The sequence below is a fragment of the Podarcis pityusensis genome (assembly GCF_964106645.2).
Source record: "Podarcis pityusensis genome assembly, chromosome: Z".
Taxonomy (NCBI): Eukaryota; Metazoa; Chordata; class Lepidosauria; order Squamata; family Lacertidae; genus Podarcis; species Podarcis pityusensis.
The window spans coordinates 30,634,886-30,660,613 of NC_138044.1; the positions used below are offsets into that span (position 1 = coordinate 30,634,886).

The 25,728-nt window shown below is 41.8% G+C and overlaps 1 protein-coding gene and 1 long non-coding RNA gene across 13 annotated transcripts in view; one reads left to right on the plus strand and one right to left on the minus strand.

Moving 5' to 3' along the window:
* Positions 1–25,728, plus strand: part of DACH2 (dachshund family transcription factor 2) — a 326,286-nt gene that overhangs the window by 272,696 nt on the left and 27,862 nt on the right. The window lies entirely within an intron of this gene.
* The window catches only part of LOC308468873, a 46,448-nt gene continuing 39,457 nt past the window's right edge, over positions 18,738–25,728 (minus strand). For 2 of the 3 annotated variants that reach the window (XR_013981917.1, XR_013981918.1), the window contains exon 4: positions 23,987–24,306. This is a non-coding gene — a long non-coding RNA (uncharacterized lncRNA). Of the gene's footprint in view, positions 19,058–23,986; positions 24,307–25,728 lie in introns of those variants that run through there. The other variant, XR_013981916.1, reaches the window with a different exon arrangement.

The following is a 25,728-nucleotide window of genomic DNA, read 5'->3' on the forward strand; positions in this document are numbered from 1 at the left end:
TACACAAATTTTGATTCACACTCCACCAAAATTATACCAAGCAGATGAATATTAAATAGGGAATGCCAGTTCAGGAGTGCAAATTCTGCAGTCATATCTGGGCTGTGCCTTGTAGCTTACCTATATACTTCTGTTACTTGTGTTTTGTATACAGCATTTCCTTCCGTAATATTTATATATTTGTATGAAATGTGAGCCTCATTTTTCATACCCTGACTATTTGTCTTTACCGAGAATAATAATAATAATAACAATAGTGTTTATTCCTGTGAAGGTTTTCAAAGTTATTATTAAGGTGGTATGTAGTTAACTCAAAATTATCAACATTTATTAAGTATGACAAGTCAGCAATTTACACAAGCATGGCAAACATATGTTTTCACATCTGGTTTGAGTAATATCATCATGATTTTTAAAATGATTTATAGCTCTGCAGGCCATAAAATGCCAGCTTTGCTGTAGCTTGGAGTTTTTCAGTCATTGAGCAAATTACTAAAAGCATGTAATGGGGGCGGGGTGGGGAAGCAGGGGAGTGAGGGAGAGGTGTTTGCCCGCGTCTTAAATGTAACTCCAAAAGTTTGGTATTCCATAACAATTAGCAGGGCAACTTGTGCAAAATCCAGCTACAGTTGTTAACACTCCATATTAAGAAGCACTAAAATGCTGACAAGGTGATCTTGTTCCTCAATAGGTAGGGAGCAGAATTCAGAGTGTGTCCCTGTAGGATGCCGCAATAGTCAGGACCACCTAGGGGCAGGGAAGAGGGGTTACAGGTCCAGATCCAGCAGGGGAGCCAAACTGTGAGCTTTCATTTTAAAAAATAAAATAAATGTGCCCCTAGCCCATGTGGAATGAAAGTTATGAAGCAAAATGTGCAGGCACCATTTGAAGCAATTGCTTTGTTAGTTATGAGCTTACCCTTGCCTTTCAGTGTGTTTCACCAGTGAGTGAAGTCAGAGGTGTGTTTGACGAACACTATAGAGAAGTGTAAAGTTACACAAACCAGAGAAGACACAAACACGGCTTCCGAATGGCCAAGGAAATCCCTTCTCCAGACAATACAGAAGAGATTTCCTGGGCCATTTTGAAGCCATGTTTAGGTCAGGGGTGGAGGACAGGGCAGTAGTGTGTCCTCTCAAAATTAGCAGCAAAAACAGGAATTCATGCTCTTTCTAACTCAGATTAAGCTTCATGCTATCTTCTTCTTCTTCTTCTTCTTCTTCTTCTTCTTCTTCTTCTTCTTCTGCCTCTGCCTCTGCCTCTGCTTCTTCAGTATGTGGGTATCAAGTAATTGCCCTGCTAATGGAAATAAAATCAATTGTTGCCATATATTACAAGGAGCAGGAGGATTGTTCTCAACGATGTGTAGGCTATGTCATCCCTACAAAGTAGCCCAGTGATGCTATACTTATGGCGGGGGGAGGGGGAGTAGTGTATGATTCCCTTGCAGTGTAGTACAGTGTTGCTATTCAGTCTCTTTTAGGTAAATGCAGTTGGTGGAGGCAGGGGTTAAACTTATAGGAGCAATGGGCAAGGCAGGTGATTAATTGCCTTAGCACCCATAGAGAAAAAATAGGGGGATTCACTTCTGCTGGTGGTAAAAACTTGTAAATGGAGAGATTCATGTCAAAGGCTGAAATACCTTTTGCTCAAAACAAGAAAAAGAAAGTGGTAGCTATTTGACTTGTTCTGGTAACATTGCTGTAGTTATTAAGGAAAAAATAAATGATCACAGCAAATGTTTTTAGAATGCGCAGCTTGCTTTTTAAGAATTTAATGTTGATTTCTCCAGGCATGGGCTTAGTTGCCATAAATCATCAATCTCCTTTGATCACAACCCCCATCCAAAATGTACTCTTAATCTAGTACTGCTAACATAAGATTTACTGACGAAAGGTCTACAGCAACATAACCAGTTTACAACTCATGAAACTTAAGTTCTTTCCATCATTCAGGATTGGCACAGGGGGAAGAGCAGGGCTTTTGAGCTGTATGGCAGGCAGAAATCCATCAGGTTAGGCCTTTTCTATTATGGAAATAGCTCCTGTTGCTTTGTCGCAGCTCCTGCCAACCGAGCAGTTTGAAAGCATACCAACGCAAGCAGATAAATAGGTACTGCTGCAGCGGGAAGGTAAACCGCGTTTCCATGCACTCTGGCTTCTGTCAAAGTGTCCCGTTCCACCAGAAGTGGTTTAAATCATGCTGGTCACATGACCTGGAAAGCTGTCTGTGGACAAACACCGGCTCCCTTGGCCTGAAAGCAAGATGAGCACCACACCCCATAGTCTCCTTTGACTGGGGTTAACCATCCAGGGATCCTTTACCTTTTTTTACCTTTACATCTATGGGGAAAGCTTCACCTGTTGGCATTCTGTCACATATCTTACTTTTTATTTTGTGTACTCTATCCCTCCTACAAAAGAGGGTATGAATGTTCTTATGGCACAAAGTGTATGCAAGTATATGTACACTTTTGAGAGTGAGAAGGAGAGCCCAATTCACATGCAGTGTTCTGGGCCCCTAAAAATCATGTCGGCAGCCCGAAGTTTAATTCTCCCCTGCAGTATTATGTAGTCTCTATAAACTGGAAAATATGAATTTGTTCAAAATAGGCAAGGGAAATAACACACCAACCCTTTTCTACATTTTTGAATATATGGCACTTTTGTTTAGCTGAAGATGGGTAAGTTAGTTCATGACATTTTTGCATGTGTTCATCATAAGTCAATTCCATTTCTGCTTTAATCTGTTAATTTTAATTTTTTCTTTTAATCTGCATGAAAATTTAACATTTAAACACATATTTAAATATCCATTTTAAGATGTATTTTTGCCTCAAAATATGCACTTTCAAACATACTTTGAGCCAAAAATCGCACCAGAAGTTTCAGGACATGGAAGGTGCAACTGAAGTCTGTTCATAGTGGTTTTTACGAACACCAGATTCCTCAAGCGACCCAAGTTTTAGCAATAGATATCTAAGCTAATTTGTAGCAATGTTTTTTGAAAAAGCAATTGCCTACAAATATTGTGAAAGGGCCATATCCTTTCCCCATTTGTTTCTAGAGACTAGGTTGGATTTGGTAAGTTTTATTATATAAGGGGTGAAATACTGTCTACCTGTGTCTATAAACCCTGAAATCATTCCCAGTTATTGGGATAATGTACAAATCTCTCTCCCCCTCTGCTTTTTGTTTTGAAGTTTTATTCTGCGTGGCATTGCAGTTTCTGATACTTTCAACCGTTCCAGCATCTGTTATTGTTGCTTTCAGAAACTTTGGAAATAGTTTTGGGGAGGGGAGGGGTTGCAGTAATAATAGACAGTCTTTCAGATGGACTGTTTTCATTTTTGAGCAAGGGGTGAAAATTAATGAGTTGGAAGATAAGAAAAGATCAGTGATTTGGCTCAGGAACTTAGCTGACTTTCCCCCCCACTCCTTCTCTCTCTGCCTTTTTGGTGTGTTTGTTTTATATGATTCCAGCACCTACTCAACAGAATGCTGTCCAAGAAGAATCAGCCCCCCCCCCCCCACCTCAAACAGTCGCAGTCTAGAATATCAGCATATGTCTTTCACTTCCCATGAGGTGATCCCAGACTTTCTTCTCCCCAAAAAAGAGTAGCAAAGAAGTGCTTCATAAATGGCACAAATCTAGAGGGCAAGCAGATGGAAAGGCAAACTAATATCCCGAGTTGCTGTTTCCACCAATATGCCATGCAAACTGATAAAAATGCTGATGGGCTTAGCATCTATAGCTTTTAAAGCTATAAGCTGAGATCTTTTATTTATTTTTTTAAGAGATCTGAGTTTATGGTGGAGCACTCATTTGGTGAGGGGGCGGTTTGTACAATAAAACAATGGCTTTGGGAAAGGGCTGCAGTTCAGTGGTAGAGTGCAGAAAAGCCCAAAATAAATTCCTGGTGTGTCCAGGTAGGACTGGCAGAAACTCCTGCCTGAAACACTGGAGAGCTGCTGATAGTCAGTGTGAGCAGTACTGAACAAGATGAACCAATGGTCTGACTTGGTGTGAGGCAGCTCCTTGTGTTCTTATCGGCTGACCCTTTGGTCTGCTGGAACAGACAAAATGTTAGGAGCATTGTGTGCTGGCAGGCATGTGGAATAGTATCTTCTCCGTGGTGGCCCCCCAAATTGTGGGATTCAGTACCACGTGAGATCAGGCACATCCTTCTACACTTCTAAACAGGCCTTCAAGACTCAAAATTGACTGAAGGTTCCCCATCTGTATCCTCAAAGGTGGGGTATAAATCAAAACATTCAAAGGGACCAGCTCCCTTCCCTTCCCTCCCACTCACACCAGTACAACACTGGGAGCAAAACACACGAATGTGAAGTACCTATTGTGAAGTGACCCTAGCAGCAGAATCCTATACAGTGGTACCTCTGGTTACATACGCTTCAGGTTACAGACTCTGCTAGCCCAGAAATAGTGCTTCAGGTTAAGAACTTTGCTTTAGGATAAGAACAGAAATTGGGCTCCGGCGGCCCAATTAGCTAAAGTGGTGCTTCAGGTTAAGAACAGTTTCAGGTTAAGAACAGACCTCCGGAACGAATTAAGTACTTAACCTGAGGTACCACTGTACATGTTTCCACAGATGTAAGGCCCATTGAGTTCATGGAAGCTTATTCACAGGTAAGTAAGTAGAGGATTGCAGCTTGAAAGTAGGACAGCATAAGGGCTGATACTGGCAGAGTCAGGAATAGGCTGCTGGTAATAGTTCAGTGGCATTGGCAAGTATCTCCCCCACACTCCTATCACAATTGACTGATGCTTCAGAACTAGTTGACAATAAACCTAATAGGCTAAGGCACTCTATAACTAACCTTTAAATGAGAAGTTGCCCGTTGTTCTTTTAGCAATTAATCCAGTGTTAAGGAATTTAATTGACCACAAGACTACATTATTAAAGGAGCGGGGTGGGTGGGAAACGGTCACCCTAATTGAGACTTGAACCTGTACCCTTTATTTACTGTGCTGCTCGAGAAGTGATTTAGGGGTTAATTGACTGGCTAGCATTTCCCTGGCTGCAATTATTTCCTCTAACCAGCGCTAAATGCGCACTGTAGCTAAGACCATTTTTAATGGCATCTTTTGCTATCAGCTCTTAGAATAGTGTCACAAGGACAGCCATGAAAGGCTGACTGGTGGGGCCATGGAAGGATATAAATAAAGAGATTCAAGGTTGTCTTTCAAGTTTCTAGTGAACACATCAAGAAAGAAAGAAAGCGGGTATTGATGTTGATTCACAGTTACAATGGAGGGTGGCTAATTTGCACACGGCTGATCCACACATCCCGTAATTCACACGCAAACCTAAGCAACATCTTTGATGTCATAAGCAATGTTGAATTATCTTGGACCATTGCAGGCTCTTTGTCTTTTGCTAAGCCTTCATTAATCAATACAAAGCTTCTAACTAGAAGACTATTAAATGCCATCGCTGGGAATGATCACATCTCAGAGGTTGAGAAGCTTGGGTTTTATTTGTTTTTAACTTCACACAGAATATTTGGGTTTGCCTGATACATTGGAGCATTGTGCACTGTGTTAAGCTCTGAGCATCACAACCTAAGAAGAGTGGCAATATATTAGGGCCAGTAGTGTTTTGCGTGTCAGGCTAGGACCAGGGAGGCTCAGGTTCAAATCGTCACTTGGCCATGAAGCTCACTGGGAGACTCTGGAATCTCTTGCTACTCAGTCCGTTTCACATAATGTTTGCGGTGCCGAAATAGGGAGGAGAACAGCATATGCTGCTTACAGCTCCATGGCAGAAAGGCAAAATACAAAATCGGTAAGTAAAAATCACGTTAAGAATGGTATGACATCGACTACCAGATTTTGGGTGTTGCATATGGCTTATTCCTGTGTGCCCTGTTTTTGAGCTTCATATGGGCTTCTCACTAAATACAAAGACAGGACAGACCTGTTACTCGTTTATATGAATCTTTGGTCTGAAGCAAGACTCCAGGGAGTTGGAGCATGCCCTGCTGTACCCAACATTGGGGTGAGGTGGAGAATGAGAGGTGAGAGTGACATAGATACCCTTCCTTCCAATGGTGGCGCATGATACACAGCTGTGCCTGCCACTTATTATGTCCTTTTCTTTAGCAGGCCTCCCTTAGCATGGTTGGCCCAGGTCAGCATCTTAGTTGTTCTTATTTCTAGACATGAACCAGCAGTGCAGTGCGGCTGCTAAAAAAAGGTTAATGCAGTGTTGGGCTGCATTAACAAAAGCAATAGTTCTAGTTACAGGTAGGTAGCCGTGTTGGTCTGCCGTAGTCGAAACAAAATAAAAAAAAATCCTTCCAGTAGCACCTTAGAGACCAACTAAGTTTGTCATTGGTATGAGCTTTCGTATGCATGCACACTTTTTCAGATACAAGTGTGCATGCACACAAAAGCTCATACCAGTGATAAACTTAGTTGGTCTCTAAGGTGCTACTGGAAGGATTTTTTTTTATTTTGTTTCAAAAAGCAATAGTGTCAGGGTTAATAGTTCAATTTTATTCTATGCTGCTCAGACCAACATCTGGAACATAGGGACCACGTTTTATGAAGGATGTTGACGAAACAGGAGCATATGCAGAGGATGGCGATCGAGATGGTAGAGGACTGGGAAATTAAGTCCTGTGAGTTGAAGGAGTTGTGTACATAGTACAATTAGCCTGGAGAAGATTAAGTGGAAACAAGATAAGCATCTTTAGATGTATGGGCAGGTGACATGCAGAAGATAGAGCACATTTATTCTCTGTGGCTCACATTGCAGTTTATTCAGTTTTCCTGATTGTCCCTAACGGTTAATTTCTGCGTTACATTTGAGCTTTCACATTACATTAAAAAAGCCAGCTTCCAGAAACATAGTGGAATAAAATGCAAGTTTAGCAAACATTTTTTCTTCTTTTTTCTGGAAGCAAGTAACATATAAATAAGCATTAAATCTGTGCAATTGCATTCCACGATGTTTCCGGAAGTGGCTTTTACATCGTGTATATGCAGAAATTAACAGTTAGGGAAACATGAGGATGGAACAAACTGCGTGTGAACACAGCCTGTTTCTCCAGAGGGCACCCATCTGTCAGGGCTGTTCTAGCCGCATTCTGCCTTATAGATCTTTTATCATTTTATCATTATATTTTTATCTTTATCATTATTATCGTTGTTATGTAGATTTATTTTCCCTGGCGGGACTCAATGCAGTTTACAGATATAAACAAGAACCACTAAAAGCATAGAAAACGACAATACTTTAAAACAATTAAACATTAATGTAATTATAACTATGTATGTAAATAAAGTATGTTTAAAACATACAAATAATCACACAAAAACAGCATGGTACCAGCCCTTTCATTAAATGCAGTCAGTTCCCAATTCCCAGGTTAGAATGGGAATTCTTTCTCTCTTGCCTGCTCCCTTCTGTTATTTTATTTAACAAAATCTTTTTACCACTTGATTGTAAAAACAAAACAAAAACAAAACTATTAAGTGGATTTAAAAAATGTAGAATGAAACATTGAAATGATCAGTAACACACACACACACACACACACACACACACACACCAGTTGAGATAGGTATTTAAAAGGATTATTAAAATCAACAGTATCTAAAAAGAGGTAAAACATATGTAACAATATAAAAAAAAAGTTCTAAGCAGCTGACAAAAAGAGTATTGCACAGCAATAGGCAGAGAATTCCAAAGTGTAGGTGCAGCCACAATACAAGATTTATTTCATACAAGTGCAAGATGTGTATTGTGTAGCACTTGTAACAGTACCACTTATGCAAATCAAAGCGGTCAAGCAGGCACCTATGGCGGGTTAAGGTGATCCCACAAGTAAAGTGGTCATAAGATGCTTAGGGCTATATATATGTTAATAGTAACAATATGATCTTGGCCCAGGACTTATAAAACTTGATGGGCACAACTTATCAGTTTGGTCCAGACTTAGAGTAAATCCATTGAAATCCATGGGACTCAGCTGAACCTGCAGACTATCTTAAATCCTGTTTATTGCAATGAGTCAGCTCTAAGCACATCTAAGTTTGGACCTAACCATCTCTTTTTAGTGGGTTTATTCAGTCCTCCTGGGGAAATGGGCTTTGCCCAATTCACCAGACCGTGTTTTAGCCTCCATTTGCATGATCCACTCATCTTCTTTACCTCCTGGTTTGCAATAAGTTTAGTTGATCTTTGCATCTGAATCACACAAACGGATTACTGCAAGCCATTGTTTCTTCATAAACTAGATATAGAAACCATGCTTTGAAAAGGCTTCCGATTTTGAGTTGAAGGTGAGTGATGGGTAGTGGTAATATTAGCTTGCTCAGTACAGGTGCAACAACCAGTTATACTTCATGCAAACCAGGAAGTGAGGGAGGGAAACGAAACCTGCGAAAGGCTGGGGGTGGAGGGAGGCCAAGGCTCTTTATATAGCAACAATCAAACCATGGTTTGTCCCGTGACATCTGAACTGGACCAGTGGGTGTACCAAGACATTAATATTTCCACACGCACAATTGTGGGCCTTGGAGACACCATTCTGCAATTGTAAAGTGCACAGGAACCAATTTAGGGCACCTTGTAAAACCCTTAAAGATCTTTGCAATGATTGCAAAGCTAAAAAATGCCCGGCCTGCACAGCCTTGCATGCTGACATACCTTTCTGTCACCATTACTTGGTGAAATAACTGATAGCAATCAATGTGATTAGTTCCCGTCGCCAGAACATTTTTATTTTTACTGTGGTATTAGCTGGCTGTATGTTTTGGGAAAGAAGATATAAATATGTTTAGCCTCTGAATATAAGCTCCGTAGAAATGTTATATTACCCACTTGGAAGTGAAACTGTAGGTGACATACTGTTCAGGAACGAGGGCCAGCTTTGCTTACAAATCAGCTGGATGATGAGGTTGCAAAAGTTATATTTTCCCTGCTTTCACTGGTGGAATTTATTAGCTTCTTGGAATTGATTCTGGATGCCTTTCATTTGCCATTGGGCTAAAGTCAGAAGCAAAATGATGATATACCGCATTTTTGCTCACTCATCTTTTTATTGCCTAACTATTGTTATTGAATAAAAGACATTTGATATATTTCAAGAAGGAGACCCAGAACGAGAGAGGGAAAGAGAATGTTTCATTTTCTTTCTTTTTTTAAATGGTCATCCGTTTATTTGAATGCTGGGCTGGCCGGCCACAGTATTGAGCTAGCAGCTGGGGTGAGGGGTTGGGGGGAAAGAAAGGGGGAAAGAATGGAGAGAATAGATCCATTGACGGGGGGAAGCAGTGAGGCCTACAGAGGCTGCCAAAACGTTGTGTCATTTTATTTGCCCGGGAAGAATGGACCGGAGCAAAGTTAATATCGATGCAGTGTATGAAAGTGTTTGAGTCGTTATCTCTGGGAAGATAATGTGAACTCAGCAGTATCATTGCTTTGATCTTTGGTTAAAGTCTTAACAAAACTAGATTGCCGTTTGACTGACAACCTTGTCAAGGAATGAATGAAGACTGACACTCCAATATTGAAAATGCAGCGTTTACAGAAGTTTTTTGAGTCCCAAGTTTTCTCATGACACTGCTTCTTTTGTGGAAGACTGAATTTCACATTTATTTCCACCACCCCCCACAAAAAATAATGAAAATAATAAAATATATACCTTGCCGGCTACAGCAGAAACTTACAATTTTTAGTCTCCCGGCTGCCAAAAGCTGCTGCCTTTCCTGACAAAGTTGTTTTTGATGTGTTCATGCTAGCAGTACAACCAAACAATCTCAGCTTGGCAACACTGGGATTTATCGTTTGGAACAGATACTGCTCTGGCAGTTTTCGAGAGTCAAACAAAATTATGAACTCTGCTACTCAGATGCAGGTGCCCATGTTTTCCCCCATTGAGAGTTGCTTTTATTATTATTTTTTATTATCTCCTTTTTTAAGATCTTTAACCTGCTACATCTCAAGGGCTCAAATAAATAGCAGTAATTTACAAGGGCGGGGCAACAAACTAATTAACTATCGAATACAATGCCAAGTGAAGCATTACAACTGCCTTACTATATATTTTATTATTATGCACGGTGACAAATTTGTACAGATTTTGGGTTAGAAATTGCTTGTGATGATATATAATCCCTAATGGATCTGGGGAGGGTGGTTTCTGATGTTTTGAACCATACAGTTCTCAGACCATTAAAAATAATCATATCCTGCAAAGGTTCTAGTTAAAGACAGCTATAGACAAGGTGAAGCAGCCATCTCCCTAGATTATGGGTGCTGTTAATGATTCCAAAGATGGTCCCTTTTAACAAGTTGTGAATAAAGCTTACTTTCATGGAGGAGTTCCGAGGTGGTAGCGTGCATTGACGCTGAAGAAAGCAGTTGCTGTAGGGTGCTCCAATTTTGGAGAGGAGATGTTGTACCTTAGCAGTAAATCTCATGCTTTGCATGTTTAAGATCCTAGTTTTGATACGATGCATCTTCAGGTAGATCTGAGAAAGATCTGTGTCTGAAACCTGTATCTGTTGCTTGCTTGGATGCCGGTTGTGTGTATGTAGAAATCTGTGGGTTTTTATATGGCTGGAATGTACAAGTGCAAGAGTCGTATCTGTTGCTTTGCTCACTTTCTGCCTCTGGCATGTGGCCTCCAGGAGCCCGCAATGCATTGTAGCCCTTAAACTGAAAAAAGATCCCCACCTCTGCTTTCAAGAAGAAGAAAAGATTGAAAAACATCAAGTCTCTAGTGTGCAGAATGCAGGATGATTTGCACCATATCACCCGCAACCATATCACCCGCAATCCCCATGCCATCTCCAATTTGCATTGAGAAGGGCAGTTGGTCGAAGAACCATTTATGCAGTTGTGACTGTCATTCTGGTCTATAGGGCTATCACACTGGAAATCCTGCCTGAATTGTCTCCTAGGTAAATTCATTTTACCTTGCTCCCTTTGGTTCTGCATATCCAGGGGCACTTATTGCTAGCAGGATTAATCACAGAAGTTTGTTTCCCCTCTCCAGTTTTCCCAAGTCATCTTCATTCTTTCTCATGGCTTTTGTGTAAATATTTCACGGTCAAAAGACATGTAAATATTTCTCTGTTGGGAAATGCAATACACTTCCGCATAAGTGTCATTCTCCTTTTCTGTTCTGATCATTTAGAACATGAAAGAGAAACTTGTTTTATTCCGACTTCGCTCTCTCGACACTGTGACAATGTGCTCTTATTTATTGCTAAAACAAAGCTGTAGGGAACGTATATTTGGAAACCATTAAGTTACTATTATCCCAGCAAAGCTTTTCAGAGATGGCTCACTTGTTGACTGTTTTTGGTTTTTATGTTTAAGTAAATAAATAACCTTTCCACTTCTTCCAGAGAACAGGAGTGAGTGAGAGAAAGATTAATATCTTCCTCATCCCCTTAGCTAACAATTTCCTTAAAGCAGATAAATTACAGCACCACCACCCCTCCTTTTTTTAAAAGCTGGAGTTTTAATTTAGTGTTTCCTTTCATCCACTGAAATATTTTTTCTTTTCTTTTGAGCCTCCTATAGTTTGTTCTGGTCATTAACATTTCAGTAAAAAAAAAATAAGTTTGAAAGGTGCTTTTTATGTTTGGGTAGACTGTGGTGCACATTTGGCTGTTAAAACCCAACCTCCTTAAGTCTGTATTGATGCTGAATACTCACAGCTATTTGCAGCAGTTCACTGCCCAGTTTAATGGTGCCGCCAAGGGCAATGATCACATTACTTGCTATTATATTTGGGGTAGGTGGGTGCTACTTTGGCAATAAAGGCATATTTCTTGAATCGCACACCAAAGAGCTCCAGGGTTAGCAGCATATGTCTATTAACAACCCATGCAAGAATTTATTGCGGCAGGAAGATAGGACCTTCTTCAATCTTAGCCTCATTTGTTTCTTGGAGTCTCAAGTTCTGTCTTTAGAATACTTGCCTCTAAAGTTAGCAAGCTTATGTGGATTGTTTAACATGTTCTCTAGAAACATTCTTTTCATAGATCAAAAAACTCAGGAAGGAGCTGCTTAGCTCTTACACCTCCCGTTATTTATCTGCTCAAAATGGCAGTGTGCCCTGCTAAAAATTTGCTCATTTTTTCTTCTTCTTTTGACAATTATCCATCAATTTATGAGAAAATAAATTACACTGAAAATAATCAAAGGGGAGAGAGTGTTTCAGTGAGATTCTCATGAGTCAGGGTGCCAGGGAGAAGAGTCGGTGGAAGAAGATTGGAAGAAATTCAAAGATTATTTACAGAAATATTGCAAAATTAATGAATGTTAGAGTGATGTTGGATTGAAATTAAGTGGCTTCTAGCTGTACAGGCTTTAAAGTTATTAATATATCAAGATTAAGGATTAGGATTAAAAAGGTTAAAAGAATGGAAAAATTGGTTTTTAATAGATAAAAATTTAATGTTATATTATATTTAGATTAAGGATTGGGATTAAAAAGGAGGGAAAGGAATTGCTGGACTAACAAACTGAATTGGAATACAAAAGAGGGAGGTATGAGGAGGTCCGGGAAACAAGTAAATGTAAAAGTAGTGAGGAAAAGAGGGAATTGTTTTTAACTGTTTTTTCTTTTTTCTTTTTGTATTTTGCATTGTGTATTTTTCTTTTTATTCTTGAATTTTTCTTTTTTGTTGATGTGATTCTTTCTTTGTGAAACTTTAATAAATATCATTAAAAAAAAAAAAAAGGGTGCCAGGGTGATGGTTGTGTGCTTACTTTTGAAGTAGCCAAGGGGTGCTTTTGAGTGTCCTCAACATGAAGGTGGTGGGGAAATCTGGATCATTTTGGCTATGTGTTCGCTTATTGGCTGGATCTGGTAAGCCATCCAGAAGAATGCCAAAGCAGCTGCCTAGGGGCAGTAAAACCAGTGCAAAAAAAAAAAAAAAAAGACATTTCAGATAATTTGTTGGTGCTTTGTTGGTGCTCCCTTCCAAACCCGCTTTCATAGCGAAAATGTTTCAACTCAGCCCCAGCACCAAATGCTTCTCACCAGCACTTCAGAGAGATCACTGTAATGTTGGCGACAAATGTGCCATCTCAAGTATTTAGGATCACAGGAACATCTATACATGGATTTGATAGATACAAATGAAGATGGATGCTGCCCATGACAAGCAGCCACCAAACATCTCCCTAACAAGGGGTGATTACAGAAAGGAGGAATGTTTGGGAAGGGAAGGGAAGCCACAGTTCCCATATTGTTTTGCTGGTATCCAAATATTAATGAACTATTAGGGCAACTTCCTCACCCCCTTTTTTTCTTCCTTCTTTATCTGCAAGTTCATAGAAGCAGCATAACCACCTGCTTCCACCACTTACTGTGTTCTCTTTAGAGACTGGTAAAAGAGTTATTTTCAGTTTCTCTCAGTTTTCTTATTTTCTAGTCCTCCAGTTCAGTTCTCCACATTTCCAGATCAGTCCTTATGAAAATTCATCAACATTTTGGTGTGAATTTTCTCCTAATATAATATTTTCCTATGCAGTTTTGCAAAGCAATTTTCCGCACTATATTGCATTTCTGTTTGCCATTTTCACCAAATGTTCCGTATGATATTTTCACCCAAAAACGTGCATTTTTATTCACACTTTACCTCAGGGTGTGCATTTTTGTACACATGGCTTAGGAAGCTACATCGCAAATTTGTCTCAGAAAGTATGGACTAAGGAGCTAAACCTTTCCCACATACTTTCTCACTTGTTCTGCTTCACCTTTTATTATTGCTGCTATTACTAATACTTGTTGCTTTATCATTTTGATTTACTCTCACGAAGGCACATAATAAGACTGAATCAGTGTCCCCCTTTCTATTTTATTCTTTCTAGGAGGGAGGGAGTTCAAGCCCAACTTTCCCTATGGCCTGCAATCCTCTGTTTTGTTTAGCATTCTGCTTCTTTCTGCTTCTTTGTTGGGGGGGGGGGATAAGCTTTGCTTTTATGTTTTTGTCCGCTTCTTAATTGTTTAATGGGGGGGTGGATTGTTTGTTTGTACTTTGGTTAAGCCTCTTTGAGTACATTTCTTACAAAAATACTCAATGAATGGCGATGATAATAAATAATTGAGCCACTGTACAAGGCAGTCATCATTCCGACAAAGAAAGCAAAATCAGCCATGGTGATCTTAAAATATTTGTGCTGTAAGGAGAATTAAAAAGTGGATCATATCAGGACAAAGCTGGCAGAAACTCTGCAAGACATGAAAAATAAATTTTCTCCATTCCAAATGACATTGTTTGAAAAGGAGTGTGTTGTCCTGAACTTTGAATAAGAAGGAATGGTTTGTCACTAATGAACTCTGACAATTGTTGCAACATCATCTTGTATAAAACAAAACTAGAGCAAGCAAACCCTAATAGGATATTTTTAAAATTGAAAACAGCTTTTGTAGGCTGCAGTTGTGAGTTACAAAAAATCAAGGGAGAGTGCTTAACCCTTGTGGCTTTCTCATCTGAGTCTCCCCATGTGTTGCTATTTTTCTGTATGTTTCCAGATATGTTTACCCTCACTAACAAGCATCTTTTACCCTGCAGAGGGGAAAGGAGCCCAGGGGTGGAGCCCAGAATAGCAGTTGGGGGGAGGTTGCCCTGCTAGGATCATTCATCCCCCAGAAAGCCCCCACCTACCTGCCTTCTTACTCATAGCCAGTCCAGAGGGCGGCCCTGGTGTCAGCTTCCTCCTCCTGAGTCTCGATGTTGCCCTCACAGAACTCAGCGGGTGGGAGGATGGAAACAAAACTGGAATTACTTGGCTCTGACTGAACATACTGTTGGCCTCTCTGCTGTCCACCCTAACCACCGTTGGCCTCTCTGCTGGCCACCAGCCACTGCTATTGCCCTGCCCTCCTATGTGCTGAAGAGAGGACAGTTGATCTGTAGGTGCTGACACCTAGTGATCCACATCACCAGGGCACAGTGGGGAACTGCACATCTTCACGCCATGAGTGGAAAAGCAGACTGACAGTCCTAGGCACCTAGAAGGGAATAGCCCAGGGAGGAGGGGAGACACCAGACAGGGAAGGAAGACGTAAGAGGAAAAGAGAAAGTAGGAGGAGAAAGATGAAATTATAGACATGGAAGGAGAGGTGGGGTTTCGAGAGGACATGTGCAAGAGGAAGGGGCTATGTGTACCCAACCTACCTGGCAATAGGACTTAAAGGGAAGGGCTGTAGCTCAGTGGTTAGAGTAGCAGCCTTTCTTGCAGGAGGTCCCAGGTTCGATCCCCAGCATCTCCAGGCAGGGCTGGGATTGCCCCTTTCTGCAACCCTGTAGAACTGCTACCAGTCCGTAGAAACAGCACTGGACTAGATAGACCAGTGGTCTTACTTTGCATAAGGAGTCTGAAGACCAGCAGGGCTCCTGCTTATGAGGGAACAAAGAAGAGTATCTTTGTCCATTTGCTTGCTTGTTTTGCATTTTCCTTTGGTTTGTTTATTAATTGCAAATGTTCACATCCCACTCTTCAGCCCACAGGCTTTCAGAGAAGCTTACTGTTTAAAAGCATTTAAGCATTTAAAAGCATAGATGGCATCAATAATAATTTAAACTACAGCAACAGAAGTAGATTCTTCAAGAGAGAACAACCGAAGCTCAAGCAGTCTGTTGTCAAAAAGACATCAGAGTTGAAACACTTCGGTCCCTCCTGGTGCAGCAGCTGGGAAGAGATATGAGGCCTGTAGCCAAGATTGAAAGCCAGTAATCTACACGCCTACCTGAAGCTAATTTAACCATTATAATGGGGAGGGTCAGGGGTGGGATACCTGTGGCCGTCTAGATATTGTTGGAACACAACTCCCATCAATATCTAGTCCAGCAATATCTAGAAGGTTACAAGTTCTCCATCCATAGCTTAATGCTTTGCAGATTAATCTCTGTGGCATATCCACTTCCAAGATCAGGTAGCTGGTGAAGAGAAAGTAATCGGCCAGAGATATTCCGCCATTCAGAGTAGACAACGCTGGACTTGGCAAACCAGTAGTTCCTATAAGGCAGCTCATACAGCTGTGTGATAGGATCTTTGCCTTCCTGTTGGAGACGCATAGATACTTGCAACCACCCCTACACCCACAAAGACCAATCAATGTGATTATCCACAAGACTGAATCAGTCAGATATACCATATGATATGTTCCACTTTACTTGGACTAACTATAAAGCATGCTAGAGCCTGGGCAGAACCTTGCATGCCCTACTGTATTTTTCGCGCTATAGGACGCACCGGCCCATAGGATGCACCTAGTTTTTTGGGGGGGAATAAAGGGGAAAAAAATTTATTTCCCCCCCCAGCCGCAGCTTCAGCGCGCCCTGCGCTCCAGGCAGCAGGCTGCTATCTGCAGCCTAGGGAGCCCTGTGGGAACTCCCGCAGGGCTCCCTAGGCTGCAGATGTCTGCCCGAAGTGCGGGGCGCTCTGCTTCAGTGCGCCCCGCACTCCGGGCAGCAGGCTGCTATCCGCAGCCTAGGCAGCCCTGCAGGAACTCCCGCGGGCTCCCCAGGTTTGCTGATAGCTTCCTAAAGCCTGGAGAGCAAGAGGGGTCGGCGCGCACCGACCCCTCTCGCTCTCCAAGCTTCAGCGAAAGCCTGCATTCGCCCTATAGGACGCACACAGATTTCCCCTTCATTTTTGGAGGGGGAAAAGTGCATCCTATAGGGCGAAAAATACGGTAATTTTCAACACAGGCACACTTTGCAGCACCAGTTACCCAGGGCCACTTCCAGGTTGAGGGGGATTGGGGCAAAGTGCCCTCTCAGGAACAGAGTACCCGTAGGGTCTTCTATTTATGTTTTAGCTGAGATGACCCTTGGGGTCCCTTCCAACTCTAAGATTCTATAATTTTATCTTCCGCTTTTTTGACCAACATAGTCAGTACCTATGGGACTGCCTCTCCTGGTATGCCCCACGGAGGACTTTACGGTCTGCAAATAATAATATCTTGGAGGTCCCGAGCCTCAATGAGGTTAGACTGACCTCAACCAGGGCTAAGGCCTTTTCGGCTGTGGCCCTGGCCTGGTGGAACGCTCTGTCACAAGAGACCAGGGCCCTGCAGGATTTGACATCTTTTCACAGGGCCTGCAAGACAGAGCTGTTCCTCCAGGCCTTTGGTCGGGGTTCAGTCTGACTCCCTCTCCCCTTTCATTAGAATTTGCATGAAAGTGGCCTCCCAATTTTTCTCACAGGCTCATATAAGTTCAGCACAAACAGTTGGGCCTGGTGAGCTTTTAAGGTCCCCAACCCTAATCTGCAGGTTGCCATCTGATTGGATTTTATTCTGATCCTGATCTGATTTTAGGATGTATTTTAATTGATTGCCTGATTTTATGTTAATGTGTTATACATTTGATGTTAGCTGCTCTGAGCCCAGTTTTGGCTGGGGAGGGCGGGGTATAAAAATTATTATTATTATTATTATTATTATTATTATTATTATTATTATTACTACTACTGTCATCTGTCAAGGTGGGTCATGGCCCATGGAGACACAGCTGATGTCCACTAAGGGCACAATGTCTTTTCTGTGATGGCCCCCTTAATATGGAATCATCTTGCTCCTGAATTTTGGCAGGCACCATTTTTTACTGTATTTCAGTGCCTCTTTAAGACATACTTTTGTGGTCTTTCCAGGTCAGTTATTCAAGTTTAAGTTTTTTTCCCCCCTGAGCCTGAAGGCCAATTTCAGGAGCAATATGCTGTTGGTAGGTGGGGCCAGAGGCAATAGTGGAAGGGGCAATTGATGTAATTTTTGCCTTTGTTTGGTAGACTTGTTTTCTACACACACTCGCACCCTTCTCTGCCCCCCATCCAGGCAAGCAAGAATCTGTATTGAGAGTCCAATGACACGTTTTAGCCAGGCAACACCACCCAGGGACAGGGCAGAGTAGGACTGGGGAGGGAAGCAGGCTTGGGAAGAGTCAGAGAGGTTACCTATGGCCTCTGGGCCTGATGTTCCCCACTCTGGAATAGCTTTGTTGATAGAGCATGAGACTCTTTAATCTCTGGTCATGAGTTTGAGACCCATCTTGAGCAAAAAGATTTCTAAATTGCAGGGGGCTGGAGTAGATGACCCTCGTGGACTCTTCTTCAATTCTATGAAATTTTGAAAAATTAAAATGGTAGCTCCTCATCCCAGGTGTGCTCTTTCAAAGGAGGAGGATGAGGACACAGGGCATCTCTCAGTGATGGGCCCTAGTGGGGCCTGCAAGATGCGGTGGTGGGTCTGCAGTTGCTTGAAAGAAGAAGAAAAACAACCCACTGTTTTACTGATCTGGCTGGCAGCCGTGTCCTACTACAAGTTACATTCATTAACGATGGCTTGCTAGCAGCTGTTGATGGGGCTGCAAGTGAGTATTCTTGCATGCTCTTTAACAGTTGAAACATTTTCTTTAGATAATTTAAGGTTTTATATAGTTCATTACTTTATTTTTATTTTACTCCCAGACTCACTGTCCAATTTACATGGACTTAGGACCCCCTCCCCCTCCCCCTCCTGCCCTTTCAGGAATAGTAGAAGTAGCTTATTTCAGTCAAAAGCTATTACTGTAGGATATAAATCCAAACAGAATAGGCCGTAAAAGCAGGAACATGTTTTATTGTTTGAGAACAATTGAACCACAGAGGTTATACACTACTTCATTAATCTGAAAGACTGAATGGCTCCTTTTTTCTGCAGTCTTCACAAGAAATGGTGGGAGGAATTGGGGGTGGGGGGTGGGGGACAGCTACTACTACTACAACAACTCTGTACAGGTGATGATCAAGATTGATAAACTTTCCAGTTCATTATGATTGCTTGTCTGTCTGAATGTTCGTTGGGACATTTGCTCGTTTCACCTTTGCAAACACAATTTTTAGCACTTTGCTAACAATGGTATAGAGCAGTGATGGGATTCACTAAAAAGCAATGAGGCTGGTTCACACGTGCAGCACAATGAGGTGGTAGAGGCTTGCTCTGGTAGGCTGGGCTGTAGCACTTCAGGAAGCCTGTGAGGACCCACATTTCCGAACGCTCCCTTGTATCAAATTTCCCTGCAAGTAGAAACATAGCCTAGCGAGTAGGCTTTGCTAGAACTCCCCACCCCAAGTTCTTACCTTTTTTAAAATTTGCTTTGGTAAGTAATGTAGGGAAGCATTCAAAACCAGAACACCCCCACCCGCAACATGTAGTGGTCACAGTTCTCTCTACCAGCTTAGGATTCTGCCATCTTGTTTTGCTGCCTATGCAGCGCTGGTTTGCAACCACTCCTGATCTTCACCTGCCACAGGGGCATTTTGGGTGGCTTTTAGGGTGTCCACTCAGTTCTAGGGTGTGCTCTCAGTTCATATTCGGCAATGCAAAGACCAACAGGTATGGCTAACCACCCATGTGAGTTTATACCCTAGAGCAGAGCTTTCCAAACTTTTCATGTTGGTGACACACTTTTTAGACATGCACCATTTCATGACACAATAATTCAGTTTTCCTAGCACACCAGAGGTTAAACTAACCCTTTTCCAGCCTTAGGAGGAGCACCAGGCGGGGGGGGGGGGCAGGGCGGGGAGGTGGTGTTCGCACAACACACCTACACACTGCAGCCGACACACTAATATGTCACGATAAGCAGTTTGGAAAGCATACATACCCAGGTAAGAAAGCTGGCGACTTACAGACAAGTAAGTCCCCAGAGGATTATGCACTGACCACCTTTAAATTAGATTTTATATCTCTCCCCACCCGTGATATTCTCAGCAGTGATTTTATTATCAAACAGGCATATGCCAGACACATCCCTAGCCTAATCTGCAAATTTTATGAAAGGTGGGCTAAGGAGTTTTGATTATTTGCAAGGTGGGAGTGGGACAGCGTCAGGCTTCTGTGTAGGGGCATATGGCTCAGAAGCAGGAGGACTGCACGTCCAGCATTTCCTAACCAAGCGCCTGTAGTTAGCAAAGTGCCCTGAAGCATCTCAGAGGTCCTTGTTTTGGTTCAGGGTGATTTGGAGAGAGCCTGCCTTAGCTTGGACAAACCCCACTTTGGTTCTTGATGGAGGATTTGTTCAAATCTAAGTTAATCATCTCCTCGTTTTATCCTCGGAATAACCTCATGAGGTAGGATAGGCTGAAAAACAGTGACCCAAGGTCGCCTAAAGAGCTTTCATGGCTGTGAGGGAATTTGAACCCAGGCCTCCCCTTTAATATTCTCATAATATAACTACTCTACCACTGGCTCTTACATTTGAAGCCATTGCAAAATAACCTATGGAAGAATGACAGTTTTTCCTATCTTAATACTGAACAGATATTTGGTATTGTGGCGGGGGGGGGGGTTAAAATTAGCCCTATTGGTCAAATGCCCTTGGTTTGTGTTGAATTCTGCTATTAACTCTGCCTGATTTCAAGAGTCCGGCCATGATGGCACCAGGGAAATTAATAGACAATGTCCTCAATGGCTTTTCAAAGATTGGAGCGGGGTGTGGGGTGTGTGTGTGGGGGGGCTCCATTCCACCTCTTAAAATTATTTAAGCAGGTGTTGCAGGAAAGCTATTGCTTTTATATGACTCTTCAAATGTTTACAGCTAAACATTTTTTCCCCGTGATTGAATTTTTCACAGTGCTAAAATACCACTGAGAAATATGCTTCCCATCAGCTTTATTGCTCCCTGGATACTTTCTCGACAAACCTTGTATCTTGCTTGGACACAAACTCTCTATTGCAAGAAGATATCTTGCCGTTTTTAACAAGCTGTGTTGCTTTGAAAGGATATGCTTGTAGCGCCAGTGGGAATGTCAGTACCTTAAGAGTAATACTGCTTTAAGGGTACTATTTTATTAAAGCAGACATGAGTAATTCGTTCCTGACTGTTATACACCCCAAGTTTATTAAGGGTATTTTACATCTGCGGAGGAGATTACTACCTCACTTATTTTCTCCACTGCTTGGCTTTAATAGATGGTGGGGATATAATATTTATTAAGTCTAAGCAAGGAAGGGTATAATAGCGGGATTGTCCTTTATAACCTATTTAATACAGTTGTAAAATAAACCTTAATAAAACAGGAAGTGGGAAACACCATTTCCTATCTGGTGTGTGTGTGTGTGTGTGTGTGTGTGTAGGGTTCATGGGGTGTAACTTGTCTCCATATATTGCTAATATGTTAAGAACTTCAGCTTTACAATAGCATTAAACCTTGCAAGATTGTTGGATAAGTCTGAACCTGATCTTTTACCGTGGCCATTTCATGGATGGTTTCACTGGATCATGCATTTTATTAATTCAGCAATTGCAGTTAGTGGTGTGCAGGATTGTGTCCCTGGGTCGCAAATTTTCAGATTGTATGAAGACAGGGCTGTCTCTCAGTTCCCCTTTCCCATTTTCCCTACAGAATGGAGGGATCTGCTTCAGAACAGTCTGAAATGAATTTTCTCTGGGCCTCGGGACTCCCTCTAGTCTTTCCACAGCCACCCACCTCTCTGCATGGCATGACCCCTACTAGCCCTGATTTGCAGTCTCTTGGCTGGAAGTGTATCCTTGAACTCTGATAATGCCTTTGGCCTGCTTGGAAGCAGGACAGAGAAGGCTGTGAGAGTGTATGTAAAAGCTAGTCTACTGGACAAAGGGAAAACACTTGCCTTGTGCCCTCCCCATCACTGCCAGGTGGTCCCGAAGGGTTGCCAAGAATGCAGTGTAGCCCTTCAGCTAACAAAGTTTTGCCACCCCAGTATATATGTGGTATGGATATCAAAGTATGTGCATAGATAACATTGAAGGAGATGGTCGTATTTAGCCTGGAGAAGAGATTATTAACAAGCACTATTTAGCCTTCTTCACATACCTGAAGGGCTGTCGCATAGATGACAAATTCATCTTCTGTTGCTCTTGAGGGTAGATTAAAGGAATTAAACTGTAAGTGCTGGAGCACATGACAGCAAGTCAAAGAGGTCAAAGTGCCATAGGTAAAACACATGGAGAGCATAATCTATACTGGGTGCAACAAAACCTGGTGGAGCAGAGACAACATGGTGGATGTAGTGGTGCTCTGTTTATCTAAATAGGATGTAGAGTCCGACAAGCTAGAAAACCCAAAAATATTTCTTATATTGGCATAGGGTTGGGCTAGAAGAACTTTAAGGCCCCTTGCAGCTCTGTGATTCTAAGATCAGATAAGGGAATTCAGCAAGGTGAGGGAATAGGGTTGGAGATTGGTCCCCCTGCAGAACTGGCACTGTATCAGCCTGCCCCACACTTACGATTAAGTGAAATTAATGGCACTTTCCCCCCGAAGCCAATGTATTTAGGAAGGAAGGGGGAGGATAGCATAATGATCTCTGCTGATGTCCTTACAGTGTGTGAGTGGGACTGGGTGGATTTTACTTTATTTTTTAATTTTTTTTAGAGAGATGCACTAAAACCACCTACAGTGTGACAACAAGTAGAAGGATAATTGCTGAAAATGAAGTCTTCTCTGCCATGCATTTCCTTGAACATCTGTTGTTCCATATGGAGTCATAAATATTTGCAACAAAATAGCTAGGGGAAAAAATCATCTCAACATTAATATGGAAAGGTTGAATCTGCCAAGGAAACTCAAGATTCTTTAGAATTCTCTCCCCACCCCCACCCCACCCCACATGGGCAAGTTTCATCTACCCATGATAGTGAGAAACAAACAAACAAAAATGTTATTTAATGTGTGGGGGGGTGAGACTTCATGGGAAGTTTGGGTATTGGAATGGGATAAGTTTCATATAAATAGGTTTGCGAAGCTTATACACACATAGGAATCTGCCTTAGGTCAGTTTGTCCCTCTGTACTCATATTGTATAAATGGGCAGCCTGCAAGCCTAAACCGCCTGCCCTTATTTTAAGGGGAGGGGAAGGGAAGGGGCAAAAGAGGAGAGAGAAAAGGGGATGGATGAGACAGAGAAACAAAGAGGGAGAATAGGTGGTTGAAGCAGAGAAGGAAGGAAGTAGCAGGAGACCCGGGGAGAGAGATAGAAGGGAATGGGTGAGATGAAGCAGAAGGCGAGGGGGAGAGGGGATGAAGGAGAGAGTGGAAAGGGGGTGAATGAGAAAGAGAGAGGGGAGGAGAGCAGGAGGAGGGAGCAGAAGGAGAGGGGGGGAAAGAGGTTGACAATAGGGAAAGACAGCGAGAAAATAGCAGAGGGGGGAAGTGGCAGAAAGAGGGAGGGGGAAAAGGGGGTGACAGGGACATGGAGACCCAAAGAGTGACCTGATGCCACTTCTAGTATGTAGCCTCTGACAGATTGTCTCAGAGGGAATGTGCCCCATAGCAATTGCTACCCCCAACCCGCCCACAGTACTCTCTACTCTGACAGGCAGAAGCATTTCCTGGAGAAATAATCTAGAGACTCTTTTCCACAGGTACCCAAATGCTGGTGCACCTGTTGTTTATTTGAGGCTCATCTATGTAGGTTGTCATTGGGGGCTACAGGTTTGCTGGTGGGCTGTTGGTTTTTCCTTTACAGCAGGGACAACAGCAACTGTCAGTCCCTCTTGTAATTCTGTTATTAGTAAGTTCTGGATTACTTGGCGGTGTTATAATTGATGATGGAATAGGGTGTGTGTGTGTGTGGAAGAGCTGTTGCCCAGAAATGTTTTTCAGTGGGTTTTATGGTATTTACATCAGCTTTCAATCCACGTACTGCATGATGATTTTAAGTTTTTAAAATAGTTCCATCGTCCCTGAAGACTGAATGTTTTGACTTGGTTGTTTCTGTGGCTTTGCTGATCTGAGCTCCTTACTAACCAAAATAACCGTGTTTCTCCCCAAATTCTTATCCATGTTCGCCATATATTTCTGTTCCCTCTCACCATGAAGTTAGCTGTTCCCTCTCACCATGAAGATTTAAGTCCAAATTAGTTTTTTAAAACACACACACACACACACACACACACACACACACACTGTTGACAGGAACTTATGGCACCAAAATTTATTTTAAATATGTACCCAGTTATAAATAGGTATAATCTTCAGTGTTATTAATGGGAGCTTCATGCAGGTAAATGTCACGACTGTATAAATTACCTAGGTATCATTGTTAACAAGTATATTGGCATAATTCTGCATTGCAGGGTAATCTTTGTGCTATTGTACTGATATTTTCTAAGTGATTGTTTGTTTAAAACACCTTTGACAAGAATAGCTCTGTAAAACGGTGAGTGGGTGCACGCGCGCAAGGATGCATCAGTCTATTCCCAGACCATGTCAGTTTTGCCTGTTTTCATTGATAAGGCCATTCTGTCCTGTTTCTGCATCAATCTCTCAATCTGAAACTAAAGAGAACAAACATACATGCAAAATTAACATTATTATTTACAAAATACATATGTTTTATATGCATTGTATTCTAATATTAAGGATGAATAAATCTGTCACAGAGGTTTAAATTCCGAAGTGTGCCTGTGCTTTCAGTTTGCCAATTGTTTTGGAAAATGCAAATTATATAAGTTCATTTTTAAATGTGAGCTGCATCAAATTCCCCCCCAACCCCATCTAAAATACCCATATTGGTGTGGACTTTATACTAAATTACACATTTTTTCTCCACACATTTTATTCCAAAAGTGCAGTTTTGTTGTACATTTGTTTAGCAGAGAACTCTATTGCAGCATTGGGAGAAGTGTGAAAAACAAAATATAACTGCATTCTAATCTATGTATTAGGCTAAGAACTGCAGATCAGATTCACTTGAAATACAGTTTGAACAAAATCCTCATAATCAGTATGTTGAAAATTGCAGTTGATACCTGTACGGAAAAGAACCTATTGATTTGAATGAATAGACAAACACTTCAAATGATTCCATTGTTTTTCCCTTGCTGCCTCTTATGCCTGGACATGCCTCCTGCAACACCCATTTGGTGTCTCATTGTTCCTTAAAGCCCCTCTTCAAAACCCACCTTTCCCATGAAGTCTTTAGCACAACCCATTAGCCCTCATATTGTACTGTAACTAAGGGGTAGACACGTGTAGCTGATGGGTTTTTAACAAAATTGAAATAAACGAATAGCTAGTGTGGGAGAGGACAAGTCAGATAAGTCACTTTGCCCTACTCCTGATGGGCAGAACTTTTATTAGGGCCTATGTGCAAGTATGTGCAACTAAAAAAATCACCTCTTCATCCTGTTTACGTTCCTCTTCTTCCTCTCATCATTCCCTTTTTATAGAATTTTAGATTGTAAATATCTTGGGGCAGATATTTGCTTCCTGTCTGTAAAAAATTACGTTGTGCATACCTACGGCTTACAATAATATATGGCGGTGCAACTAAGCTTAACTGGCAAATAAGGTAATCTACAAGTTAGCTGTCTTTTTCATTTGATGCTTTTTGCAATGCTTCTGGGATGCCCTCGAAATGTGCACACATTCCTTAAGCACCTTATCACAAATCGGACCACTGGAAGAGGTGGAAGGCACCACAGCACCAGGCAATATAAATCATACTGTTAAAATGATCCCAAAGTTTGATTTAACACTCAGCAACCAGATTAATCAGCTACTCCTCAAATTGCATTCATTTTGACCCCTTTGCACATTCAGGGGGTGTAATTAAGAAAAACAGCCTGGACTTTAAATTTGGCACTTGAATTGCAAGGTTAAAGCAGTAAATTTGGGGTGGCTTGACTTCTGCCAGGTTAGAAGGAGGCATCCCTCTTTCTCACTGATGAAAAGAACGACTCACCTCCTGGCAGAGA